This window comes from Salminus brasiliensis, chromosome 3, assembly GCF_030463535.1.
Source record: "Salminus brasiliensis chromosome 3, fSalBra1.hap2, whole genome shotgun sequence".
In the NCBI taxonomy this organism is placed as follows: domain Eukaryota; kingdom Metazoa; phylum Chordata; class Actinopteri; order Characiformes; family Bryconidae; genus Salminus; species Salminus brasiliensis.
The window spans coordinates 49302391-49327553 of NC_132880.1; the positions used below are offsets into that span (position 1 = coordinate 49302391).

General features: G+C 45.4%; 21 non-coding genes across 21 annotated transcripts; 11 read left to right on the forward strand and 10 right to left on the reverse strand.

Moving 5' to 3' along the window:
* Positions 1-1259: 1259 nt before the first annotated feature.
* trnay-gua (transfer RNA tyrosine (anticodon GUA)) lies at positions 1260-1346 on the forward strand. Its single transcript is given in 2 exon segments — positions 1260-1296; positions 1311-1346. It is a non-coding gene; the product is annotated as a tRNA-Tyr (tRNA).
* A 94-nt stretch (positions 1347-1440) lies between these two features.
* Positions 1441-1512, reverse strand: trnae-cuc (transfer RNA glutamic acid (anticodon CUC)). Its single transcript has one exon. It is a non-coding gene; the product is annotated as a tRNA-Glu (tRNA).
* Positions 1513-2138: 626 nt separating this feature from the next.
* Positions 2139-2225, forward strand: trnay-gua (transfer RNA tyrosine (anticodon GUA)). The gene is given in 2 exon segments: positions 2139-2175; positions 2190-2225. It is a non-coding gene; the product is annotated as a tRNA-Tyr (tRNA).
* A 1671-nt stretch (positions 2226-3896) lies between these two features.
* trnay-gua (transfer RNA tyrosine (anticodon GUA)) lies at positions 3897-3983 on the forward strand. Its single transcript is given in 2 exon segments — positions 3897-3933; positions 3948-3983. It is a non-coding gene; the product is annotated as a tRNA-Tyr (tRNA).
* A 94-nt stretch (positions 3984-4077) lies between these two features.
* Positions 4078-4149, reverse strand: trnae-cuc (transfer RNA glutamic acid (anticodon CUC)). Its single transcript has one exon. It is a non-coding gene; the product is annotated as a tRNA-Glu (tRNA).
* An 807-nt stretch (positions 4150-4956) lies between these two features.
* trnae-cuc (transfer RNA glutamic acid (anticodon CUC)) lies at positions 4957-5028 on the reverse strand. Its single transcript has one exon. It is a non-coding gene; the product is annotated as a tRNA-Glu (tRNA).
* Positions 5029-14698: 9670 nt separating this feature from the next.
* Positions 14699-14785, forward strand: trnay-gua (transfer RNA tyrosine (anticodon GUA)). The gene is given in 2 exon segments: positions 14699-14735; positions 14750-14785. It is a non-coding gene; the product is annotated as a tRNA-Tyr (tRNA).
* Positions 14786-14879: 94 nt separating this feature from the next.
* trnae-cuc (transfer RNA glutamic acid (anticodon CUC)) lies at positions 14880-14951 on the reverse strand. The gene has a single exon. It is a non-coding gene; the product is annotated as a tRNA-Glu (tRNA).
* Positions 14952-16455: 1504 nt separating this feature from the next.
* trnay-gua (transfer RNA tyrosine (anticodon GUA)) lies at positions 16456-16542 on the forward strand. The gene is given in 2 exon segments: positions 16456-16492; positions 16507-16542. It is a non-coding gene; the product is annotated as a tRNA-Tyr (tRNA).
* A 94-nt stretch (positions 16543-16636) lies between these two features.
* Positions 16637-16708, reverse strand: trnae-cuc (transfer RNA glutamic acid (anticodon CUC)). The gene has a single exon. It is a non-coding gene; the product is annotated as a tRNA-Glu (tRNA).
* A 626-nt stretch (positions 16709-17334) lies between these two features.
* trnay-gua (transfer RNA tyrosine (anticodon GUA)) lies at positions 17335-17421 on the forward strand. The gene is given in 2 exon segments: positions 17335-17371; positions 17386-17421. It is a non-coding gene; the product is annotated as a tRNA-Tyr (tRNA).
* Positions 17422-17515: 94 nt separating this feature from the next.
* Positions 17516-17587, reverse strand: trnae-cuc (transfer RNA glutamic acid (anticodon CUC)). The gene has a single exon. It is a non-coding gene; the product is annotated as a tRNA-Glu (tRNA).
* A 626-nt stretch (positions 17588-18213) lies between these two features.
* Positions 18214-18300, forward strand: trnay-gua (transfer RNA tyrosine (anticodon GUA)). The gene is given in 2 exon segments: positions 18214-18250; positions 18265-18300. It is a non-coding gene; the product is annotated as a tRNA-Tyr (tRNA).
* A 1671-nt stretch (positions 18301-19971) lies between these two features.
* On the forward strand, positions 19972-20058 carry trnay-gua (transfer RNA tyrosine (anticodon GUA)). Its single transcript is given in 2 exon segments — positions 19972-20008; positions 20023-20058. It is a non-coding gene; the product is annotated as a tRNA-Tyr (tRNA).
* A 94-nt stretch (positions 20059-20152) lies between these two features.
* trnae-cuc (transfer RNA glutamic acid (anticodon CUC)) lies at positions 20153-20224 on the reverse strand. Its single transcript has one exon. It is a non-coding gene; the product is annotated as a tRNA-Glu (tRNA).
* Positions 20225-21729: 1505 nt separating this feature from the next.
* trnay-gua (transfer RNA tyrosine (anticodon GUA)) lies at positions 21730-21816 on the forward strand. Its single transcript is given in 2 exon segments — positions 21730-21766; positions 21781-21816. It is a non-coding gene; the product is annotated as a tRNA-Tyr (tRNA).
* Positions 21817-21910: 94 nt separating this feature from the next.
* trnae-cuc (transfer RNA glutamic acid (anticodon CUC)) lies at positions 21911-21982 on the reverse strand. Its single transcript has one exon. It is a non-coding gene; the product is annotated as a tRNA-Glu (tRNA).
* Positions 21983-23486: 1504 nt separating this feature from the next.
* On the forward strand, positions 23487-23573 carry trnay-gua (transfer RNA tyrosine (anticodon GUA)). The gene is given in 2 exon segments: positions 23487-23523; positions 23538-23573. It is a non-coding gene; the product is annotated as a tRNA-Tyr (tRNA).
* Positions 23574-23667: 94 nt separating this feature from the next.
* trnae-cuc (transfer RNA glutamic acid (anticodon CUC)) lies at positions 23668-23739 on the reverse strand. Its single transcript has one exon. It is a non-coding gene; the product is annotated as a tRNA-Glu (tRNA).
* A 626-nt stretch (positions 23740-24365) lies between these two features.
* Positions 24366-24452, forward strand: trnay-gua (transfer RNA tyrosine (anticodon GUA)). The gene is given in 2 exon segments: positions 24366-24402; positions 24417-24452. It is a non-coding gene; the product is annotated as a tRNA-Tyr (tRNA).
* A 94-nt stretch (positions 24453-24546) lies between these two features.
* trnae-cuc (transfer RNA glutamic acid (anticodon CUC)) lies at positions 24547-24618 on the reverse strand. Its single transcript has one exon. It is a non-coding gene; the product is annotated as a tRNA-Glu (tRNA).
* Positions 24619-25163: the final 545 nt, after the last annotated feature.

A 25163-nucleotide genomic window follows, 5' to 3' on the forward strand; every position in this document is an offset into this window, starting at 1 on the left:
GGCACTCTGCTGCCATTGATACCTGAGTTGCAAGTTGTGAAGTCCAATGGATCAGCTGCACTCTCCAGGATTTTGATTTAAAGCAAGATTCTCAAGGCAAAGCCTCTATTTCTTTTGCACTCAACATCTTGAGCAGAGTACGGGGCCCTCTGTTTGGAGATCAGATGAAGTGCAGCTTTGAAAGAAATCAAGTCCTCAAGGCACTCTGCTGCAATTGATACCTGAGTTGCAAGTTGTGTAGTCCAATGGATCAGCTGCACTCTCCAGGATTTTGATTTAAAGCAAGTTTCTCAAGGCTAATCAAGTGGATTGATGGCACAAAGCAATACAGCATTTCCATGTTCCCATTTGACTTGCATTTCAAGGAGAGTGTTCAGTTGCCTTCGATAGCTCAGTTGGTAGAGCGGAGGACTGTAGGTATTAAAATGGCCATCCTTAGGTCGCTGGTTCAAATCATGCTCGAAGGACATCTTATTTTCTTTGTCATTTGGCTAAATCACTAAGCTTGGCAAATCACAACAGAATCCGACTCATCCACTTTGTCAAAAAGAAACAGACGACTTCCCTGACCGGGAATCGAACCCTGGCCGCTGCGGTGAGAGCGCCGAATCCTAGCCACTAGACCACCAGGGACAACAGCTGCACTGCTACCTGCAGAAAGACTCTTTCAAGCCCTAAACCGCCTATCCATCCACAATCTGTACATGCAATGGGGCTAAGAAGAAACAAAAGGTCTAAGACGTAATTGACACGCTGCTGCAAGGAGTCAGCCTGTAGGCAAAGCCTGTATTTCTTTTCCACTCAACATCTTGAGCAGAGTAAGGGCCCTCTGTTTAGAGATCAGATGAAGTGCAGCTTTGAAACAAATCAAGTCCTCAAGGCACTCTGCTGCCATTGATACCTGAGTTGCAAGTTGTGAAGTCCAATGGATCAGCTGCACTCTCCAGGATTTTGATTTAAAGCAAGATTCTCAAGGCAAAGCCTGTATTTCTTTTGCACTCAACATCTTGAGCAGAGTACGGGGCCCTCTGTTTGGAGATCAGATGAAGTGCAGCTTTGAAAGAAATCAAGTCCTCAAGGCACTCTGCTGCAATTGATACCTGAGTTGCAAGTTGTGTAGTCCAATGGATCAGCTGCACTCTCCAGGATTTTGATTTAAAGCAAGTTTCTCAAGGCTAATCAAGTGGATTGATGGCACAAAGCAATACAGCATTTCCATGTTCCCATTTGACTTGCATTTCAAGGGGTGTGTTCAGTTCCCTTCGATAGCTCAGTTGGTAGAGCGGAGGACTGTAGGTATTAAAATGGCCATCCTTAGGTCGCTGGTTCAAATCCGGCTCGAAGGACACCTTATTTTCTTTGTCATTTGGCTAAATCCCTAAGCTTGGCAAATCACAACAGAATCCGACTCATCCACTTTGTCAAAAAGAAACAGAGGACTTCCCTGACCGGGAATCGAACCCGGGCCGCGGCGGTGAGAGCGCCGAATCCTAGCCACTAGACCACCAGGGACAACAGCTGCACTGCAACCTGCAGAAAGACTCTTTCAAGCCCTAAACCGCCTATCCATCCACACTCTGTACATGCAATGGGGCTAAGAAGAAACAAAAGGTCAAAGACGTAATTGACACGCTGCTGCAAGGAGTCAGCCTGTAGGCAAAGCCTGTATTTCTTTTCCACTCAACATCATGAGCAGAGTAAGGGCCCTCTGTTTAGAGATCAGATGAAGTGCAGCTTTGAAACAAATCAAGTCCTCAAGGCACTCTGCTGCCATTGATACCTGAGTTGCAAGTTGTGAAGTCCAATGGATCAGCTGCACTCTCCAGGATTTTGATTTAAAGCAAGATTCTCAAGGCAAAGCCTCTATTTCTTTTGCACTCAACATCTTGAGCAGAGTACGGGGCCCTCTGTTTGGAGATCAGATGAAGTGCAGCTTTGAAAGAAATCAAGTCCTCAAGGCACTCTGCTGCAATTGATACCTGAGTTGCAAGTTGTGTAGTCCAATGGATCAGCTGCACTCTCCAGGATTTTGATTTAAAGCAAGTTTCTCAAGGCTAATCAAGTGGATTGATGGCACAAAGCAATACAGCATTTCCATGTTCCCATTTGACTTGCATTTCAAGGGGTGTGTTCAGTTGCCTTCGATAGCTCAGTTGGTAGAGCGGAGGACTGTAGGTATTAAAATGGCCATCCTTAGGTTGCTGGTTCAAATCCGGCTTGAAGGACATCTTATTTTCTTTGTCATTTGGCTAAATCCCTAAGCTTGGCAAATCACAACAGAATCCGACTCATCCACTTTGTCAAAAAGAAACAGAGGACTTCCCTGACCGGGAATCGAACCCTGGCCGCGGCGGTGAGAGCGCCGAATCCTAGCCACTAGACCACCAGGGACAACAGCTGCACTGCGACCTGCAGAAAGACTCTTTCAAGCCCTAAACCGCCTATCCATCCACACTCTGTACATGCAATGGGGCTAAGAAGAAACAAAAGGTCAAAGACGTAATTGACACGCTGCTGCAAGGAGTCAGCCTGTAGGCAAAGCCTGTATTTCTTTTCCACTCAACATCATGAGCAGAGTAAGGGCCCTCTGTTTAGAGATCAGATGAAGTGCAGCTTTGAAACAAATCAAGTCCTCAAGGCACTCTGCTGCCATTGATACCTGAGTTGCAAGTTGTGAAGTCCAATGGATCAGCTGCACTCTCCAGGATTTTGATTTAAAGCAAGATTCTCAAGGCAAAGCCTCTATTTCTTTTGCACTCAACATCTTGAGCAGAGTACGGGGCCCTCTGTTTGGAGATCAGATGAAGTGCAGCTTTGAAAGAAATCAAGTCCTCAAGGCACTCTGCTGCAATTGATACCTGAGTTGCAAGTTGTGTAGTCCAATGGATCAGCTGCACTCTCCAGGATTTTGATTTAAAGCAAGTTTCTCAAGGCTAATCAAGTGGATTGATGGCACAAAGCAATACAGCATTTCCATGTTCCCATTTGACTTGCATTTCAAGGAGAGTGTTCAGTTGCCTTCGATAGCTCAGTTGGTAGAGCGGAGGACTGTAGGTATTAAAATGGCCATCCTTAGGTCGCTGGTTCAAATCATGCTCGAAGGACATCTTATTTTCTTTGTCATTTGGCTAAATCACTAAGCTTGGCAAATCACAACAGAATCCGACTCATCCACTTTGTCAAAAAGAAACAGACGACTTCCCTGACCGGGAATCGAACCCTGGCCGCTGCGGTGAGAGCGCCTAATCCTAGCCACTAGACCACCAGGGACAACAGCTGCACTGCTACCTGCAGAAAGACTCTTTCAAGCCCTAAACCGCCTATCCATCCACACTCTGTACATGCAATGGGGCTAAGAAGAAACAAAAGGTCTAAGACGTAATTGACACGCTGCTGCAAGGAGTCAGCCTGTAGGCAAAGCCTGTATTTCTTTTCCACTCAACATCTTGAGCAGAGTAAGGGCCCTCTGTTTAGAGATCAGATGAAGTGCAGCTTTGAAAGAAATCAAGTCCTCAAGGCACTCTGCTGCCATTGATACCTGAGTTGCAAGTTGTGAAGTCCAATGGATCAGCTGCACTCTCCAGGATTTTGATTTAAAGCAAGATTCTCAAGGCAAAGCCTGTATTTCTTTTGCACTCAACATCTTGAGCAGAGTACGGGGCCCTCTGTTTGGAGATCAGATGAAGTGCAGCTTTGAAAGAAATCAAGTCCTCAAGGCACTCTGCTGCAATTGATACCTGAGTTGCAAGTTGTGTAGTCCAATGGATCAGCTGCACTCTCCAGGATTTTGATTTAAAGCAAGTTTCTCAAGGCTAATCAAGTGGATTGATGGCACAAAGCAATACAGCATTTCCATGTTCCCATTTGACTTGCATTTCAAGGGGTGTGTTCGGTTGCCTTCGATAGCTCAGTTGGTAGAGCGGAGGACTGTAGGTATTAAAATGGCCATCCTTAGGTTGCTGGTTCAAATCCGGCTTGAAGGACATCTTATTTTCTTTGTCATTTGGCTAAATCCCTAAGCTTGGCAAATCACAACAGAATCCGACTCATCCACTTTGTCAAAAAGAAACAGAGGACTTCCCTGACCGGGAATCGAACCCGGGCCGCGGCGGTGAGAGCGCCGAATCCTAGCCACTAGACCACCAGGGACAACAGCTGCACTGCGACCTGCAGAAAGACTCTTTCAAGCCCTAAACCGCCTATCCATCCACACTCTGTACATGCAATGGGGCTAAGAAGAAACAAAAGGTCAAAGACGTAATTGACACGCTGCTGCAAGGAGTCAGCCTGTAGGCAAAGCCTGTATTTCTTTTCCACTCAACATCATGAGCAGAGTAAGGGCCCTCTGTTTAGAGATCAGATGAAGTGCAGCTTTGAAACAAATCAAGTCCTCAAGGCACTCTGCTGCCATTGATACCTGAGTTGCAAGTTGTGAAGTCCAATGGATCAGCTGCACTCTCCAGGATTTTGATTTAAAGCAAGATTCTCAAGGCAAAGCCTCTATTTCTTTTGCACTCAACATCTTGAGCAGAGTACGGGGCCCTCTGTTTGGAGATCAGATGAAGTGCAGCTTTGAAAGAAATCAAGTCCTCAAGGCACTCTGCTGCAATTGATACCTGAGTTGCAAGTTGTGTAGTCCAATGGATCAGCTGCACTCTCCAGGATTTTGATTTAAAGCAAGTTTCTCAAGGCTAATCAAGTGGATTGATGGCACAAAGCAATACAGCATTTCCATGTTCCCATTTGACTTGCATTTCAAGGAGAGTGTTCAGTTGCCTTCGATAGCTCAGTTGGTAGAGCGGAGGACTGTAGGTATTAAAATGGCCATCCTTAGGTCGCTGGTTCAAATCATGCTCGAAGGACATCTTATTTTCTTTGTCATTTGGCTAAATCACTAAGCTTGGCAAATCACAACAGAATCCGACTCATCCACTTTGTCAAAAAGAAACAGACGACTTCCCTGACCGGGAATCGAACCCTGGCCGCTGCGGTGAGAGCGCAGAATCCTAGCCACTAGACCACCAGGGACAACAGCTGCACTGCTACCTGCAGAAAGACTCTTTCAAGCCCTAAACCGCCTATCCATCCACACTCTGTACATGCAATGGGGCTAAGAAGAAACAAAAGGTCTAAGACGTAATTGACACGCTGCTGCAAGGAGTCAGCCTGTAGGCAAAGCCTGTATTTCTTTTCCACTCAACATCTTGAGCAGAGTAAGGGCCCTCTGTTTAGAGATCAGATGAAGTGCAGCTTTGAAAGAAATCAAGTCCTCAAGGCACTCTGCTGCCATTGATACCTGAGTTGCAAGTTGTGAAGTCCAATGGATCAGCTGCACTTGTTGCCGGCGCCAGGTCTAGGGGTTTCTGGGCCAGCAGCAATGGATACACAGACCAGGCAGCACTGTGTATCCTGAGAAATAACTGGGCCTGTAAATCAGTGAAGGACACAAAGCAGTGAACAGTGTGTTCGAAGCCAGCGCGAGTTTATTTCTGTTTCAATATTTTTTTCCTTCCATTTCATTACTTCAGTAATTATTATTTATTCCATTCTAAATTTGTTGTAAATAGTGTTAAGGACAGAAGAATAATACAATTTGGTCTCTTTGTTAACATATACAATTATAGCTAGTTCAACAGTATCTCCAATAACAGTACAATAAAATACGGATACGCAGATATTCAAATATTAACCTTATACAGTCACACATTCACTCAACATTACATTTTTCCCAATTACATAGCTACACAAACGTCATTTACACACATTATCTTAACAAACACATACCCGAAGCAGCCATTGTAGCTTAATGCTGCCAGTGTTAGCTCACGCACCACAGAAAAACAGAAGTTGCACTTTAGTACACTTAGACTTCATAAACTACACTGCTAAGGCTTCCATAAATCAAATACAACAACCTTTTAACTTCAAAATACAGACAAAATGCATTTGCATGGATACTCGTAACTTATTTGTACATAGTACTCAGAAACTCACAAAATGGTGGTATAACCACTCAGAAAATTAGACAACAGCACCAAGATAGTGTTGCTAGCTCTAGCTTCAGAACTTGAACCAAAATGCTGCTTAATAAACACTATAAGCTTAATATGTACAGATTCACTATATTTTAGAAATAAAACATCCAGAACAGTCATGAGAAGCATAAATTTAGACTCTCATTGTTGAGCAAGATGGCACCCACAGCTTGGTAGCTAGTAACCCCCAGATCCAAAGATTAGATTACAGGCGAAACTAAACGTTTTTTATCACAACAAACCACCTTAAAACACATCACAAAAGGCTCTCCTTGCCACTTTTACTACTGCTTTTTTAAACTAAAGCGTTTTAAGTAGCCTTTTTAGTTACCTGTAAATCAGTGAAGGACACAAAGCAGTGAACAGTGTGTTCGAAGCCAGCGCGAGTTTATTTCTGAACTGCGCATGCTCAGACCTCGAATTTAAGTGTTCTCCTTGCTACTCACTGGGATAATGCGCCATCTAGCGGTTGAGTGGTGTAATACCATGTAAAAAAAGATAGAAATGGCTTGAAAAGCTAATGATAGTTAGAATAGTTCTGATAATTGAAATAATGTACAAACAATGAAATAAAAAAATAAAAATAAGTGAGGGGGGGTCTGTGTTCTAATAAACTGTAAATGGAGGCAATTTTCTAACCCTCTACACTCTCCCCTGCTTCAAGAGATGTCTCCGGACATCTAGAACTAACTAAATGATGCTATTTCAAGTAATTGTGTTTGGTGTACTGTCTGTAAATGTGTCTATATACATAACGTCTAGTGAGTCTTATTGTTCGTCAACCATCTAAGTCATCAATACTGGTCTTACATAGTAGCACGTTTCAGTGAAGGGTGGATAGACTGTCATAGGGTAAAGCCCGCATGCAAACATGGCATTCACTCCAGGTCCCCAAGGTTGATAGGAAGGCTGACCTAACTGCTCATATGTGAATATTTCTTTCGACTTTGCAACCCGAGTGGACCTCCTCACAGGTGGCTCTGTCTCATCTGACAACTCTGCATCAGGCTCAGCCTCTTCTATGGATCCCTCCATATCTACATGGTAAAGCACGCTGTCTTCTTGAGGCAGTTCTTGGATATTTTCACCAGCAAGTGCAACATCATTTGTTGACGCTTGGGTTGAGTTGGGTGCTGCCAAGGGCACAGATTCTTGCTGCACACTCTCTGACTCACTTGCTTGTCCCACTGATCTGAATTCTGGTGCTACAGCTCGGAGGTTGCAATGGGGTTTGGATGGGAATGGCTGAGGTCTGGTCGTTCTCCTTTCATACACAGGTAAAGGTCGGATGTTGTAAAATAGTTCTTCATCAGCGGAATCATCAGAACAGTGCTGGTCTAGCTCTTTACTGTGTCTGTTACGGTTTTGTCCATGAGGCTTGTTTTGTCTCTGACTGGTCTGCTCATCTGATTCAATTGGCAAGTCGTTTACAAGCAGCAAGAGGTTGCGATGTAGCACACGGATGTTTCGGTCTCCTCTCTCAGCTTGAATCTTATACACAGGTCCCTCTCCCACTCGTTCTATGACCTTGTGCACCTTGCTCTCCCAGTATGGACGAAGCTTGCCTGGGCCACCTCTCTCTGACAAGTTGCGGACGAGTACACGATCCCCTGGCTGAAGAACGATGCCTTTAACACCTCGGTCATAGTGCTTTTTACCTTTGGCAGAGCACTTCTGGCTGTTACTGGCGGCAATCTTGTATGCCTCCTGCATTCGAGAAGCCCACTTCTGTGCATATTCTTGCTTGGTTAGAGTATCCTCTTCCGGTTTGAGGTCGAACAGTAAATCAATAGGCAGGCGTGGAGCTCTTCCATATAGGAGAAAGAATGGGGAATAGCCTGTTGCCTCATGCCTCGTACAGTTATATGCGTGGATGAGATGAGGCAAGTGGTCCTTCCACTCTGTCTTTTTCTCCTCCTGCAGGGTGCGAAGCATCTGAAGAAGTGTTCGGTTTAGTCTTTCGACCGGATTCCCCTGCGGGTGATAACAGGTGGTACGAGAATGGGAGACTCCTGCTAGCTGCTCGAGTCGTTGGAAGAGACTGTTCTCGAACTCTCGCCCCTGATCATGATGTAACTTTTCAGGGTAACCAAAGCGAGGAATGAAGTCTGAGAAGATCTTCTCGGCTGCAGTTTTGCCAGATTTGTTCTTAGTTGGATACGCCTGGGCGAAACGTGTAAAGTGGTCACATAGAACTAAGATGTACTCGTAGCCACCTTTACTTGGTTCAAGGTGAAGATAATCCACAGACACTAACTCGAAAGGGAAAGTGGATGTTATGGACCCCATAGGTGCTTTGTCTGGAATGTTAGGCCGCTTCTGTTTGATGCATGAGCACTGTCTGATGACATAGTCTTCGATTTCCTTCTGCATGAAAGGCCAATAAAACCTTTCCCTGGCTAAGTGGATGACCTTATCAGCCCCCACATGCCCCATATCATTGTGGAGTTGCTTAAGTACCAATGGCTTAAGTTTACACGGGAGTACCAGTTGTTTACGGGTTCCTATCTGCCTATACAAAATTCCCTTGTCAATATTCAGTCGATTCCATTCGTGCACTAATCGTCGTGTTTCTTGTCCCATCTGTCTCTTGTCTTTGTCGTTAGGGTTCCAGCCTCCTTTCTTTAATCTCATCACCTCACAGATGGAGGTATCCTCCTTCTGAGCAGCTCTGATATCCTCTGGGGTGATGAGAGGAACACTCACCGAAAGCTCATCCTTGTCACCCATCCGTAGTTGTAGGGCAGCTGCCCACGGCACGTCTTGGTTCCTCACAGCTTCTCCTCCCTGCCAAACAGCAGACACTAGTTCTGGGGACATTATCTCAGTATACTCCTTGAGATGATCCTGGAGTTTCAGTGGATACCTTGAGAGGGTGTCAGCATCAATGTTTGCTTTACCTGGCCTGTACTTAATGGTGAAATGGAAGTCAGCTAACTCACCCACCCATCTGTGTCCAACTGCGTTCAATCTGGCTGTGCTTAAAACATAAGTAAGGGGGTTATTATCAGTATATACTGTAAAAGTGGGCGCGTAATACAGATAATCTCGAAATTTATCACAGATTGCCCACTTCAATGCGAGAAACTCAAGCTTGCCAGAGTGGAGATGGTAATTTCTTTCGGCAGGTGTGAGCGTTCTGGAACCAAAGGCTATAACTCTGAGTTCCGCCCCCTGCTGCTGGTAAAGCACAGCCCCCAAACCTTCATTGGAAGCATCCGTGTGTAACACAAATGGTAGTTCGAAGTTTGGATATGCTAGGATGGGCGGGTGGGTCAACATGTCAACCAGGCTAGACAGGATGGAACTATGTTCAGGCGTCCACTGCACAGATGTCTTGGATGAAAGCTGACCCTGAGTGTTGCGTCTAGTTTTAGTTGTACGGCTGGTTTTGTCTTGGCTATCCTCACTGGGAACCTCCAGGAGCTTAAACAGGGGGCGTGCAATCCTCGAAAAGTCTTGTATGAAAGACCTATAGTAACCCAAGAACCCTAATAGAGCTCTGACCTCTCCTACCGTCTTTGGTTCTCTCTCTTTTAGTTGAAGCACTGCTTCCAGGTCCTTAGGGTCCATCTGAATGCCTTCGCTTGACACTAGCCTCCCTATGTACCTCACCTGGCGCTTGAACAGCTCACATTTTTTTGGACGCAACTTCACTCCATGCTCTCTTAGACGGCAGAGCACTCGCCTGAGATCTCGGACATGGTCAGAGAACGTCTTGGAAAAACAAAGAATGTCATCTAGGTATGGAGAGCAGCAATCATCTCTCAAACCATCAAGGATGCCTTCCATAGCCCTTTGAAATGCAGCAGGCGCATTCGTTAGACCAAACGGAACCCGATTCCACTCATAAAGGGACCAGGGGGTACTAAAAGCAGTCAGATGTCTGGAGGCCTCATCAACAAAACCCTGGTGGTAAGCACTACCCTGATCAAGTATGGAGAACCAGGAATAGCCACCAAGATTATCCAGCAAATCCTGGATACGTGGAAGTGGATGGCGGTCAGGGATCGTTTTGCGATTTAACTCACGGAAATCCACACAGAGACGCAAGCTCTTGTCCTTCTTTCGGACACAAACTACAGGGGATGAGTACGGGGAGGTGGATTTTCTTATCCAACCGTGGTCAAGTAAATTTCGGACATACTCTTTCACTTCTTGGTACAGGGGCTTGGGGATTGAATTATAACACTTCTGCACAGGTGTCTCATCTCGCAGGTGTATTTTCAATTGTAGGCTTGGTATACACCCAATGTCAGCTTCATCTTTAGCGAATACATCTGACTCACAGTATAGCATTTCTCTGACCACCTGTTGCTCATCCTCACTAAGATGTGACAGATCAACAGGAGGGTGCCACTTGTCTTGACTTGGACCGTACTCGTCACTTTGTTTAAGCTGTGCTGTGCACGTTTGAGGATTGGTGAAATGCAGAGGTTCCGGCGCATTTACTGGCTGTATTGATATAATGTCTTCAAGAGTGCCTAGCACAGTTCTCCGTGGAAGATAAATGTCATGTTTAGTTGAGTTCTGGAGGGGAACCTTTGCAAGTTTAGAGAAACCACTGGGAACATCTATTAGTGTGGAAAATGGCTCTAACCCCTCAGGACAGTAACACTCAGGACTAGGTTGGAAGAGCATTGTTCCCCCTTTTGGCTTTGTTCTGACCCTGCACTTGACTTCAAAAATTTGACCAGCAGGGACTATTACACCCTGCTTTCCAACTCTCACACTAAAGGACTGGGATACCTCTTCAGGTACTTGCATCTGAAGAACAGAGACCAGAGACTCTGCTGTACTCTCACTGACACTAAGAGCTTCCTTAAGTAAGGCAGTAATATTAACTGCACTCTGCTCTTCCTTGTTTTCTTTGATGATCTCCGCTATGACGTTACTACCCAAAAGAGCACAGTTAACAGAGCTATGACCAATTAGTATTGGTACTCGGATGGCTACATGTCCCTGACTCTCACTACATAACTGAAGATCAACTTCTGCCCAACCCTCAAAGGGAACTCCGGTACCATTAGCAGCAGATACTTCGAGAGGGTGATCAGTCAAAAGAGTGTTGAGGGGCAATATCTTGAGCTTGGGTAACATTTTTGCTATCCATCCCCTCCCTACTATGGTCACCTGAGCCCCTGAATCAAGTAGCATTTGGGTTGGGACTCCATTGATTGTGCACGACACCATACACCTTTTACCTATGAGCTGAGCTACATGCTTCCTAGGAGGGGGACAAGGTTGCTTTGGGTTTTTGGCTTTGGCTGGCTCTTTATATTGTTTCTGTACCGAGGGCTTTTCAGTAGCGACGGTCACTGGCAGCCCCCGCCCCAGTGACCCCACCGCGTTTCCCGGCGGCTTGCGCTGCATGCAGCCAATCGCCCTATGTCCCTCCTGACCACATATAAAACAGTGCGAACAGCTCAAGTTGTTTCGTTGTACACAGTTTTGACATCTGCCTTTTGCCTCATGCATTAGTGCTGGGTGGTGAACAGGAGGTGAGAAATTATTAGAGGTCATACTCTCAGTGGGTTTTACCATCTGGGCCAAGCTTTTGGTTAAGGAGGACACTTGGGCTGTCAATTCCATGATTGCCGTGCGGTTCGCCTGTAACTCTGAGTCAACATGGGCAGGTTTAGGCTGGTCATTCTGTCCGCTACTGGTGTGCTGAGCCGTATTTACGGTCACTGGTCGGGCTTTGGCAACTGACCCAAGGCGTTTTAACCTATCTGTCTCCTCGCTTGTGGACTTAGTGATCTGTTCTAAAAGACAGTCATCACTAACCTGCAAGTCTGTCAGGTAAGGTTTGAGATCACGTCTAACATGACTACTTTTCTCATGAAGACCCTGGTAGAGTGTGTGTAGAAATGTGCCTTGAACAAGCTTTCGGTCATAGCTAAAGTCAGCACCAGATTGCTGGGACTCGAAAAGAACTCGCTGTTTTAGCCCCAAAATGCGGTACAAAAACTGCTGTGGACTCTCTTTGTCTTGTTGCCTAGCATTACTTAACTCTAAAAAGAGTTCAGTACTGTTTTTATCTCTAATGTGAGAGCGGAGAAACCGCTTGAGCTCACCTACAGACAGGTCATCCTTATTGGTAAGCATCTCTCTAAATGTACCTGGTTTGGTTATCCTGAGCACTGAGCGAATAATCTCAGACTCACTAAACCCTTCTCGTAACCCTTCATCAAGTTGTTTACACAGGCTACTGTATGACATATCAGACCCTGTATCAGAGATTTGACCACCATGAAGTTTAAATTCTCTGCGGGGAAACAGAGCAGCTACATCAGTAAACCTCACTACCTGATCAGCGATGCTGGACTGTGGACTGGATCTACCTGGTGGGACACCATTAGCACCCCTTGTGGAAGACCTGGCTGGTGTCGAGGTTGGGTAGTTCTGGAGTGACGCATTAGTGTCTCGGTCCTGGGGCAGATGTTGTGTGTCGCTAACAGCAGTTCCGACAGTCTGATGTAGATCAGGAGGAGTAGGATCAGGAGGAGTTGGTGTGATAGGATCTGGCTGATGAGAAGATGCGTGGTCCGTCTGACGGGGCATGGCACAGTCACCTTTATCAGTTTCTACTTCCTTGGCCAAAAGATTAATGAGCATGTCATTAAGAATGAGGAGTTGAGACATGCCCTCGTCTTCCATGTCTCTCAGTCGCTCACTCCGTAGATAATCAACAATGAAGTCATAAAGTTCTGGCTCACTTAAGTCAGCTAGGCTGACTGATGACTGTTCCTCGTTGATGGCACATGCAATTGTCTGCAACTGACTCTCATTCAAAGCCGAGAGTCTCTTCTGAATCGTATAGACTAGCATCCGTCGTGGGGTAGAAGTAGCCATTTGGACTGGACAACGGTGGCCTCCGCTCTCTGGATGACGCACAATACTGCAGCCTTCCCTAAAGCTCTGGACACCTCGTCGTTGTTGCAGGACACTCCTTCCCCGCTAGGTGGTGCTAGATCCCGGACGAGCCCCCAAATTGTTGCCGGCGCCAGGTCTAGGGGTTTCTGGGCCAGCAGCAATGGATACACAGACCAGGCAGCACTGTGTATCCTGAGAAATAACTGGGCCTGTAAATCAGTGAAGGACACAAAGCAGTGAACAGTGTGTTCGAAGCCAGCGCGAGTTTATTTCTGTTTCAATATTTTTTTCCTTCCATTTCATTACTTCAGTAATTATTATTTATTCCATTCTAAATTTGTTGTAAATAGTGTTAAGGACAGAAGAATAATACAATTTGGTCTCTTTGTTAACATATACAATTATAGCTAGTTCAACAGTATCTCCAATAACAGTACAATAAAATACGGATACGCAGATATTCAAATATTAACCTTATACAGTCACACATTCACTCAACATTACATTTTTCCCAATTACATAGCTACACAAACGTCATTTACACACATTATCTTAACAAACACATACCCGAAGCAGCCATTGTAGCTTAATGCTGCCAGTGTTAGCTCACGCACCACAGAAAAACAGAAGTTGCACTTTAGTACACTTAGACTTCATAAACTACACTGCTAAGGCTTCCATAAATCAAATACAACAACCTTTTAACTTCAAAATACAGACAAAATGCATTTGCATGGATACTCGTAACTTATTTGTACATAGTACTCAGAAACTCACAAAATGGTGGTATAACCACTCAGAAAATTAGACAACAGCACCAAGATAGTGTTGCTAGCTCTAGCTTCAGAACTTGAACCAAAATGCTGCTTAATAAACACTATAAGCTTAATATGTACAGATTCACTATATTTTAGAAATAAAACATCCAGAACAGTCATGAGAAGCATAAATTTAGACTCTCATTGTTGAGCAAGATGGCACCCACAGCTTGGTAGCTAGTAACCCCCAGATCCAAAGATTAGATTACAGGCGAAACTAAACGTTTTTTATCACAACAAACCACCTTAAAACACATCACAAAAGGCTCTCCTTGCCACTTTTACTACTGCTTTTTTAAACTAAAGCGTTTTAAGTAGCCTTTTTAGTTACCTGTAAATCAGTGAAGGACACAAAGCAGTGAACAGTGTGTTCGAAGCCAGCGCGAGTTTATTTCTGAACTGCGCATGCTCAGACCTCGAATTTAAGTGTTCTCCTTGCTACTCACTGGGATAATGCGCCATCTAGCGGTTGAGTGGTGTAATACCATGTAAAAAAAGATAGAAATGGCTTGAAAAGCTAATGATAGTTAGAATAGTTCTGATAATTGAAATAATGTACAAACAATGAAATAAAAAAATAAAAATAAGTGAGGGGGGGTCTGTGTTCTAATAAACTGTAAATGGAGGCAATTTTCTAACCCTCTACACACTCTCCAGGATTTTGATTTAAAGCAAGATTCTCAAGGCAAAGCCTGTATTTCTTTTGCACTCAACATCTTGAGCAGAGTACGGGGCCCTCTGTTTGGAGATCAGATGAAGTGCAGCTTTGAAAGAAATCAAGTCCTCAAGGCACTCTGCTGCAATTGATACCTGAGTTGCAAGTTGTGTAGTCCAATGGATCAGCTGCACTCTCCAGGATTTTGATTTAAAGCAAGTTTCTCAAGGCTAATCAAGTGGATTGATGGCACAAAGCAATACAGCATTTCCATGTTCCCATTTGACTTGCATTTCAAGGGGTGTATTCAGTTGCCTTCGATAGCTCAGTTGGTAGAGCGGAGGACTGTAGGTATTAAAATGGCCATCCTTAGGTCGCTGGTTCAAATCCGGCTCGAAGGACACCTTATTTTCTTTGTCATTTGGCTAAATCCCTAAGCTTGGCAAATCACAACAGAATCCGACTCATCCACTTTGTCAAAAAGAAACAGAGGACTTCCCTGACCGGGAATCGAACCCGGGCCGCGGCGGTGAGAGCGCCGAATCCTAGCCACTAGACCACCAGGGACAACAGCTGCACTGCGACCTGCAGAAAGACTCTTTCAAGCCCTAAACCGCCTATCCATCCACACTCTGTACATGCAATGGGGCTAAGAAGAAACAAAAGGTCAAAGACGTAATTGACACGCTGCTGCAAGGAGTCAGCCTGTAGGCAAAGCCTGTATTTCTTTTCCACTCAACATCATGAGCAGAGTAAGGGCCCTCTGTTTAGAGATCAGATGAAGTGCAGCTTTGAAACAAATCAAGTCCTCAAGGCACTCTGCTGCCATTGATACCTGAGTTGCAAGTTGTGAAGTCCAATGGATCAGCTGCACTCTCCAGGATTTTGATTTAAAGCAAGATTCTCAAGGCAAAGCCTCTATTTCTTTTGCACTCAACATCTTGAGCAGAGTACGGGGCCCTCTGTTTGGAGATCAGATGAAGTGCAGCTTTGAAAGAAATCAAGTCCTCAAGGCACTCTGCTGCAATTGATACCTGAGTTGCAAGTTGTGTAGTCCAATGGATCAGCTGCACTCTCCAGGATTTTGATTTAAAGCAAGTTTCTCAAGGCTAATCAAGTGGATTGATGGCACAAAGCAATACAGCATTTCCATGTTCCCATTTGACTTGCATTTCAAGGAGAGTGTTCAGTTGCCTTCGATAGCTCAGTTGGTAGAGCGGAGGACTGTAGGTATTAAAATGGCCATCCTTAGGTCGCTGGTTCAAATCATGCTCGAAGGACATCTTATTTTCTTTGTCATTTGGCTAAATCCCTAAGCTTGGCAAATCACAACAGAATCCGACTCATCCACTTTGTCAAAAAGAAACAGACGACTTCCCTGACCGGGAATCGAACCCTGGCCGCTGCAGTGAGAGCGCCGAATCCTAGCCACTAGACCACCAGGGACAACAGCTGCACTGCTACCTGCAGAAAGACTCTTTCAAGCCCTAAACCGCCTATCCATCCACACTCTGTACATGCAATGGGGCTAAGAAGAAACAAAAGGTCTAAGACGTAATTGACATGCTGCTGCAAGGAGTCAGCCTGTAGGCAAAGCCTGTATTTCTTTTCCACTCAACATCTTGAGCAGAGTAAGGGCCCTCTGTTTAGAGATCAGATGAAGTGCAGCTTTGAAAGAAATCAAGTCCTCAAGGCACTCTGCTGCCATTGATACCTGAGTTGCAAGTTGTGAAGTCCAATGGATCAGCTGCACTCTCCAGGATTTTGATTTAAAGCAAGATTCTCAAGGCAAAGCCTGTATTTCTTTTGCACTCAACATCTTGAGCAGAGTACGGGCCCTCTGTTTGGAGATCAGATGAAGTGCAGCTTTGAAAGAAATCAAGTCCTCAAGGCACTCTGCTGCAATTGATACCTGAGTTGCAAGTTGTGTAGTCCAATGGATCAGCTGCACTCTCCAGGATTTTGATTTAAAGCAAGTTTCTCAAGGCTAATCAAGTGGATTGATGGCACAAAGCAATACAGCATTTCCATGTTCCCATTTGACTTGCATTTCAAGGGGTGTGTTCGGTTGCCTTCGATAGCTCAGTTGGTAGAGCGGAGGACTGTAGGTATTAAAATGGCCATCCTTAGGTCGCTGGTTCAAATCCGGCTTGAAGGACATCTTATTTTCTTTGTCATTTGGCTAAATCCCTAAGCTTGGCAAATCACAACAGAATCCGACTCATCCACTTTGTCAAAAAGAAACAGAGGACTTCCCTGACCGGGAATCGAACCCGGGCCGCGGCGGTGAGAGCGCCGAATCCTAGCCACTAGACCACCAGGGACAACAGCTGCACTGCGACCTGCAGAAAGACTCTTTCAAGCCCTAAACCGCCTGTCCATCCACACTCTGTACATGCAATGGGGCTAAGAAGAAACAAAAGGTCAAAGACGTAATTGACACGCTGCTGCAAGGAGTCAGCCTGTAGGCAAAGCCTGTATTTCTTTTCCACTCAACATCATGAGCAGAGTAAGGGCCCTCTGTTTAGAGATCAGATGAAGTGCAGCTTTGAAAGAAATCAAGTCCTCAAGGCACTCTGCTGCCATTGATACCTGAGTTGCAAGTTGTGAAGTCCAATGGATCAGCTGCACTCTCCAGGATTTTGATTTAAAGCAAGATTCTCAAGGCAAAGCCTGTATTTCTTTTGCACTCAACATCTTGAGCAGAGTACGGGGCCCTCTGTTTGGAGATCAGATGAAGTGCAGCTTTGAAAGAAATCAAGTCCTCAAGGCACTCTGCTGCAATTGATACCTGAGTTGCAAGTTGTGTAGTCCAATGGATCAGCTGCACTCTCCAGGATTTTGATTTAAAGCAAGTTTCTCAAGGCTAATCAAGTGGATTGATGGCACAAAGCAATACAGCATTTCCATGTTCCCATTTGACTTGCATTTCAAGGGGTGTGTTCGGTTGCCTTCGATAGCTCAGTTGGTAGAGCGGAGGACTGTAGGTATTAAAATGGCCATCCTTAGGTCGCTGGTTCAAATCCAGCTCGAAGGACATCTTATTTTCTTTGTCATTTGGCTAAATCCCTAAGCTTGGTAAATCACAACAGAATCCGACTCATCCACTTTGTCAAAAAGAAACAGAGGACTTCCCTGACCGGGAATCGAACCCGGGCCGCGGCGGTGAGAGCGCCGAATCCTAGCCACTAGACCACCAGGGACAACAGCTGCACTGTGACCTGCAGAAAGACTCTTTCAAGCCCTAAACCGCCTATCCATCCACACTCTGTACATGCAATGGGGCTAAGAAGAAACAAAAGGTCAAAGACGTAATTGACACGCTGCTGCAAGGAGTCAGCCTGTAGGCAAAGCCTGTATTTCTTTTCCACTCAACATCATGAGCAGAGTAAGGGCCCTCTGTTTAGAGATCAGATGAAGTGCAGCTTTGAAACAAATCAAGTTCTCAAGGCACTCTGCTGCCATTGATACCTGAGTTGCAAGTTGTGAAGTCCAATGGATCAGCTGCACTCTCCAGGATTTTGATTTAAAGCAAGATTCTCAAGGCAAAGCCTCTATTTCTTTTGCACTCAACATCTTGAGCAGAGTACGGGGCCCTCTGTTTGGAGATCAGATGAAGTGCAGCTTTGAAAGAAATCAAGTCCTCAAGGCACTCTGCTGCAATTGATACCTGAGTTGCAAGTTGTGTAGTCCAATGGATCAGCTGCACTCTCCAGGATTTTGATTTAAAGCAAGTTTCTCAAGGCTAATCAAGTGGATTGATGGCACAAAGCAATACAGCATTTCCATGTTCCCATTTGACTTGCATTTCAAGGGGTGTGTTCAGTTGCCTTCGATAGCTCAGTTGGTAGAGCGGAGGACTGTAGGTATTAAAATGGCCATCCTTAGGTTGCTGGTTCAAATCCGGCTTGAAGGACATCTTATTTTCTTTGTCATTTGGCTAAATCCCTAAGCTTGGCAAATCACAACAGAATCCGACTCATCCACTTTGTCAAAAAGAAACAGAGGACTTCCCTGACCGGGAATCGAACCCTGGCCGCGGCGGTGAGAGCGCCGAATCCTAGCCACTAGACCACCAGGGACAACAGCTGCACTGCGACCTGCAGAAAGACTCTTTCAAGCCCTAAACCGCCTATCCATCCACACTCTGTACATGCAATGGGGCTAAGAAGAAACAAAAGGTCAAAGACGTAATTGACACGCTGCTGCAAGGAGTCAGCCTGTAGGCAAAGCCTGTATTTCTTTTCCACTCAACATCATGAGCAGAGTAAGGGCCCTCTGTTTAGAGATCAGATGAAGTGCAGCTTTGAAACAAATCAAGTCCTCAAGGCACTCTGCTGCCATTGATACCTGAGTTGCAAGTTGTGAAGTCCAATGGATCAGCTGCACTCTCCAGGATTTTGATTTAAAGCAAGATTCTCAAGGCAAAGCCTCTATTTCTTTTGCACTCAACATCTTGAGAAGAGTACGGGGCCCTCTGTTTGGAGATCAGATGAAGTGCAGCTTTGAAAGAAATCAAGTCCTCAAGGCACTCTGCTGCAATTGATACCTGAGTTGCAAGTTGTGTAGTCCAATGGATCAGCTGCACTCTCCAGGATTTTGATTTAAAGCAAGTTTCTCAAGGCTAATCAAGTGGATTGATGGCACAAAGCAATACAGCATTTCCATGTTCCCATTTGACTTGCATTTCAAGGAGAGTGTTCAGTTGCCTTCGATAGCTCAGTTGGTAGAGCGGAGGACTGTAGGTATTAAAATGGCCATCCTTAGGTCGCTGGTTCAAATCATGCTCGAAGGACATCTTATTTTCTTTGTCATTTGGCTAAATCACTAAGCTTGGCAAATCACAACAGAATCCGACTCATCCACTTTGTCAAAAAGAAACAGACGACTTCCCTGACCGGGAATCGAACCCTGGCCGCTGCGGTGAGAGCGCCTAATCCTAGCCACTAGACCACCAGGGACAACAGCTGCACTGCTACCTGCAGAAAGACTCTTTCAAGCCCTAAACCGCCTATCCATCCACACTCTGTACATGCAATGGGGCTAAGAAGAAACAAAAGGTCTAAGACGTAATTGACACGCTGCTGCAAGGAGTCAGCCTGTAGGCAAAGCCTGTATTTCTTTTCCACTCAACATCTTGAGCAGAGTAAGGGCCCTCTGTTTAGAGATCAGATGAAGTGCAGCTTTGAAAGAAATCAAGTCCTCAAGGCACTCTGCTGCCATTGATACCTGAGTTGCAAGTTGTGAAGTCCAATGGATCAGCTGCACTCTCCAGGATTTTGATTTAAAGCAAGATTCTCAAGGCAAAGCCTGTATTTCTTTTGCACTCAACATCTTGAGCAGAGTACGGGGCCCTCTGTTTGGAGATCAGATGAAGTGCAGCTTTGAAAGAAATCAAGTCCTCAAGGCACTCTGCTGCAATTGATACCTGAGTTGCAAGTTGTGTAGTCCAATGGATCAGCTGCACTCTCCAGGATTTTGATTTAAAGCAAGTTTCTCAAGGCTAATCAAGTGGATTGATGGCACAAAGCAATACAGCATTTCCATGTTCCCATTTGACTTGCATTTCAAGGGGTGTGTTCGGTTGCCTTCGATAGCTCAGTTGGTAGAGCGGAGGACTGTAGGTATTAAAATGGCCATCCTTAGGTTGCTGGTTCAAATCCGGCTTGAAGGACATCTTATTTTCTTTGTCATTTGGCTAAATCCCTAAGCTTGGCAAATCACAACAGAATCCGACTCATCCACTTTGTCAAAAAGAAACAGAGGACTTCCCTGACCGGGAATCGAACCCGGGCCGCGGCGGTGAGAGCGCCGAATCCTAGCCACTAGACCACCAGGGACAACAGCTGCACTGCGACCTGCAGAAAGACTCTTTCAAGCCCTAAACCGCCTATCCATCCACACTCTGTACATGCAATGGGGCTAAGAAGAAACAAAAGGTCAAAGACGTAATTGACACGCTGCTGCAAGGAGTCAGCCTGTAGGCAAAGCCTGTATTTCTTTTCCACTCAACATCATGAGCAGAGTAAGGGCCCTCTGTTTAGAGATCAGATGAAGTGCAGCTTTGAAACAAATCAAGTCCTCAAGGCACTCTGCTGCCATTGATACCTGAGTTGCAAGTTGTGAAGTCCAATGGATCAGCTGCACTCTCCAGGATTTTGATTTAAAGCAAGATTCTCAAGGCAAAGCCTCTATTTCTTTTGCACTCAACATCTTGAGCAGAGTACGGGGCCCTCTGTTTGGAGATCAGATGAAGTGCAGCTTTGAAAGAAATCAAGTCCTCAAGGCACTCTGCTGCAATTGATACCTGAGTTGCAAGTTGTGTAGTCCAATGGATCAGCTGCACTCTCCAGGATTTTGATTTAAAGCAAGTTTCTCAAGGCTAATCAAGTGGATTGATGGCACAAAGCAATACAGCATTTCCATGTTCCCATTTGACTTGCATTTCAAGGAGAGTGTTCAGTTGCCTTCGATAGCTCAGTTGGTAGAGCGGAGGACTGTAGGTATTAAAATGGCCATCCTTAGGTCGCTGGTTCAAATCATGCTCGAAGGACATCTTATTTTCTTTGTCATTTGGCTAAATCACTAAGCTTGGCAAATCACAACAGAATCCGACTCATCCACTTTGTCAAAAAGAAACAGACGACTTCCCTGACCGGGAATCGAACCCTGGCCGCTGCGGTGAGAGCGCAGAATCCTAGCCACTAGACCACCAGGGACAACAGCTGCACTGCTACCTGCAGAAAGACTCTTTCAAGCCCTAAACCGCCTATCCATCCACACTCTGTACATGCAATGGGGCTAAGAAGAAACAAAAGGTCTAAGACGTAATTGACACGCTGCTGCAAGGAGTCAGCCTGTAGGCAAAGCCTGTATTTCTTTTCCACTCAACATCTTGAGCAGAGTAAGGGCCCTCTGTTTAGAGATCAGATGAAGTGCAGCTTTGAAAGAAATCAAGTCCTCAAGGCACTCTGCTGCCATTGATACCTGAGTTGCAAGTTGTGAAGTCCAATGGATCAGCTGCACTCTCCAGGATTTTGATTTAAAGCAAGATTCTCAAGGCAAAGCCTGTATTTCTTTTGCACTCAACATCTTGAGCAGAGTACGGGGCCCTCTGTTTGGAGATCAGATGAAGTGCAGCTTTGAAAGAAATCAAGTCCTCAAGGCACTCTGCTGCAATTGATACCTGAGTTGCAAGTTGTGTAGTCCAATGGATCAGCTGCACTCTCCAGGATTTTGATTTAAAGCAAGTTTCTCAAGGCTAATCAAGTGGATTGATGGCACAAAGCAATACAGCATTTCCATGTTCCCATTTGACTTGCATTTCAAGGGGTGTATTCAGTTGCCTTCGATAGCTCAGTTGGTAGAGCGGAGGACTGTAGGTATTAAAATGGCCATCCTTAGGTCGCTGGTTCAAATCCGGCTCGAAGGACACCTTATTTTCTTTGTCATTTGGCTAAATCCCTAAGCTTGGCAAATCACAACAGAATCCGACTCATCCACTTTGTCAAAAAGAAACAGAGGACTTCCCTGACCGGGAATCGAACCCGGGCCGCGGCGGTGAGAGCGCCGAATCCTAGCCACTAGACCACCAGGGACAACAGCTGCACTGCGACCTGCAGAAAGACTCTTTCAAGCCCTAAACCGCCTATCCATCCACACTCTGTACATGCAATGGGGCTAAGAAGAAACAAAAGGTCAAAGACGTAATTGACACGCTGCTGCAAGGAGTCAGCCTGTAGGCAAAGCCTGTATTTCTTTTCCACTCAACATCATGAGCAGAGTAAGGGCCCTCTGTTTAGAGATCAGATGAAGTGCAGCTTTGAAACAAATCAAGTCCTCAAGGCACTCTGCTGCCATTGATACCTGAGTTGCAAGTTGTGAAGTCCAATGGATCAGCTGCACTCTCCAGGATTTTGATTTAAAGCAAGATTCTCAAGGCAAAGCCTCTATTTCTTTTGCACTCAACATCTTGAGCAGAGTACGGGGCCCTCTGTTTGGAGATCAGATGAAGTGCAGCTTTGAAAGAAATCAAGTCCTCAAGGCACTCTGCTGCAATTGATACCTGAGTTGCAAGTTGTGTAGTCCAATGGATCAGCTGCACTCTCCAGGATTTTGATTTAAAGCAAGTTTCTCAAGGCTAATCAAGTGGATTGATGGCACAAAGCAATACAGCATTTCCATGTTCCCATTTGACTTGCATTTCAAGGAGAGTGTTCAGTTGCCTTCGATAGCTCAGTTGGTAGAGCGGAGGACTGTAGGTATTAAAATGGCCATCCTTAGGTCGCTGGTTCAAATCATGCTCGAAGGACATCTTATTTTCTTTGTCATTTGGCTAAATCCCTAAGCTTGGCAAATCACAACAGAATCCGACTCATCCACTTTGTCAAAAAGAAACAGACGACTTCCCTGACCGGGAATCGAACCCTGGCCGCTGCAGTGAGAGCGCCGAATCCTAGCCACTAGACCACCAGGGACAACAGCTGCACTGCTACCTGCAGAAAGACTCTTTCAAGCCCTAAACCGCCTATCCATCCACACTCTGTACATGCAATGGGGCTAAGAAGAAACAAAAGGTCTAAGACGTAATTGACATGCTGCTGCAAGGAGTCAGCCTGTAGGCAAAGCCTGTATTTCTTTTCCACTCAACATCTTGAGCAGAGTAAGGGCCCTCTGTTTAGAGATCAGATGAAGTGCAGCTTTGAAAGAAATCAAGTCCTCAAGGCACTCTGCTGCCATTGATACCTGAGTTGCAAGTTGTGAAGTCCAATGGATCAGCTGCACTCTCCAGGATTTTGATTTAAAGCAAGATTCTCAAGGCAAAGCCTGTATTTCTTTTGCACTCAACATCTTGAGCAGAGTACGGGCCCTCTGTTTGGAGATCAGATGAAGTGCAGCTTTGAAAGAAATCAAGTCCTCAAGGCACTCTGCTGCAATTGATACCTGAGTTGCAAGTTGTGTAGTCCAATGGATCAGCTGCACTCTCCAGGATTTTGATTTAAAGCAAGTTTCTCAAGGCTAATCAAGTGGATTGATGGCACAAAGCAATACAGCATTTCCATGTTCCCATTTGACTTGCATTTCAAGGGGTGTGTTCGGTTGCCTTCGATAGCTCAGTTGGTAGAGCGGAGGACTGTAGGTATTAAAATGGCCATCCTTAGGTCGCTGGTTCAAATCCGGCTTGAAGGACATCTTATTTTCTTTGTCATTTGGCTAAATCCCTAAGCTTGGCAAATCACAACAGAATCCGACTCATCCACTTTGTCAAAAAGAAACAGAGGACTTCCCTGACCGGGAATCGAACCCGGGCCGCGGCGGTGAGAGCGCCGAATCCTAGCCACTAGACCACCAGGGACAACAGCTGCACTGCGACCTGCAGAAAGACTCTTTCAAGCCCTAAACCGCCTGTCCATCCACACTCTGTACATGCAATGGGGCTAAGAAGAAACAAAAGGTCAAAGACGTAATTGACACGCTGCTGCAAGGAGTCAGCCTGTAGGCAAAGCCTGTATTTCTTTTCCACTCAACATCATGAGCAGAGTAAGGGCCCTCTGTTTAGAGATCAGATGAAGTGCAGCTTTGAAAGAAATCAAGTCCTCAAGGCACTCTGCTGCCATTGATACCTGAGTTGCAAGTTGTGAAGTCCAATGGATCAGCTGCACTCTCCAGGATTTTGATTTAAAGCAAGATTCTCAAGGCAAAGCCTGTATTTCTTTTGCACTCAACATCTTGAGCAGAGTACGGGGCCCTCTGTTTGGAGATCAGATGAAGTGCAGCTTTGAAAGAAATCAAGTCCTCAAGGCACTCTGCTGCAATTGATACCTGAGTTGCAAGTTGTGTAGTCCAATGGATCAGCTGCACTCTCCAGGATTTTGATTTAAAGCAAGTTTCTCAAGGCTAATCAAGTGGATTGATGGCACAAAGCAATACAGCATTTCCATGTTCCCATTTGACTTGCATTTCAAGGGGTGTGTTCGGTTGCCTTCGATAGCTCAGTTGGTAGAGCGGAGGACTGTAGGTATTAAAATGGCCATCCTTAGGTCGCTGGTTCAAATCCAGCTCGAAGGACATCTTATTTTCTTTGTCATTTGGCTAAATCCCTAAGCTTGGTAAATCACAACAGAATCCGACTCATCCACTTTGTCAAAAAGAAACAGAGGACTTCCCTGACCGGGAATCGAACCCGGGCCGCGGCGGTGAGAGCGCCGAATCCTAGCCACTAGACCACCAGGGACAACAGCTGCACTGCGACCTGCAGAAAGACTCTTTCAAGCCCTAAACCGCCTATCCATCCACACTCTGTACATGCAATGGGGCTAAGAAGAAACAAAAGGTCAAAGACGTAATTGACACGCTGCTGCAAGGAGTCAGCCTGTAGGCAAAGCCTGTATTTCTTTTTCACTCAACATCATGAGCAGAGTAAGGGCCCTCTGTTTAGAGATCAGATGAAGTGCAGCTTTGAAACAAATCAAGTTCTCAAGGCACTCTGCTGCCATTGATACCTGAGTTGCAAGTTGTGAAGTCCAATGGATCAGCTGCACTCTCCAGGATTTTGATTTAAAGCAAGATTCTCAAGGCAAAGCCTCTATTTCTTTTGCACTCAACATCTTGAGCAGAGTACGGGGCCCTCTGTTTGGAGATCAGATGAAGTGCAGCTTTGAAAGAAATCAAGTCCTCAAGGCACTCTGCTGCAATTGATACCTGAGTTGCAAGTTGTGTAGTCCAATGGATCAGCTGCACTCTCCAGGATTTTGATATAAAGCAAGTTTCTCAAGGCTA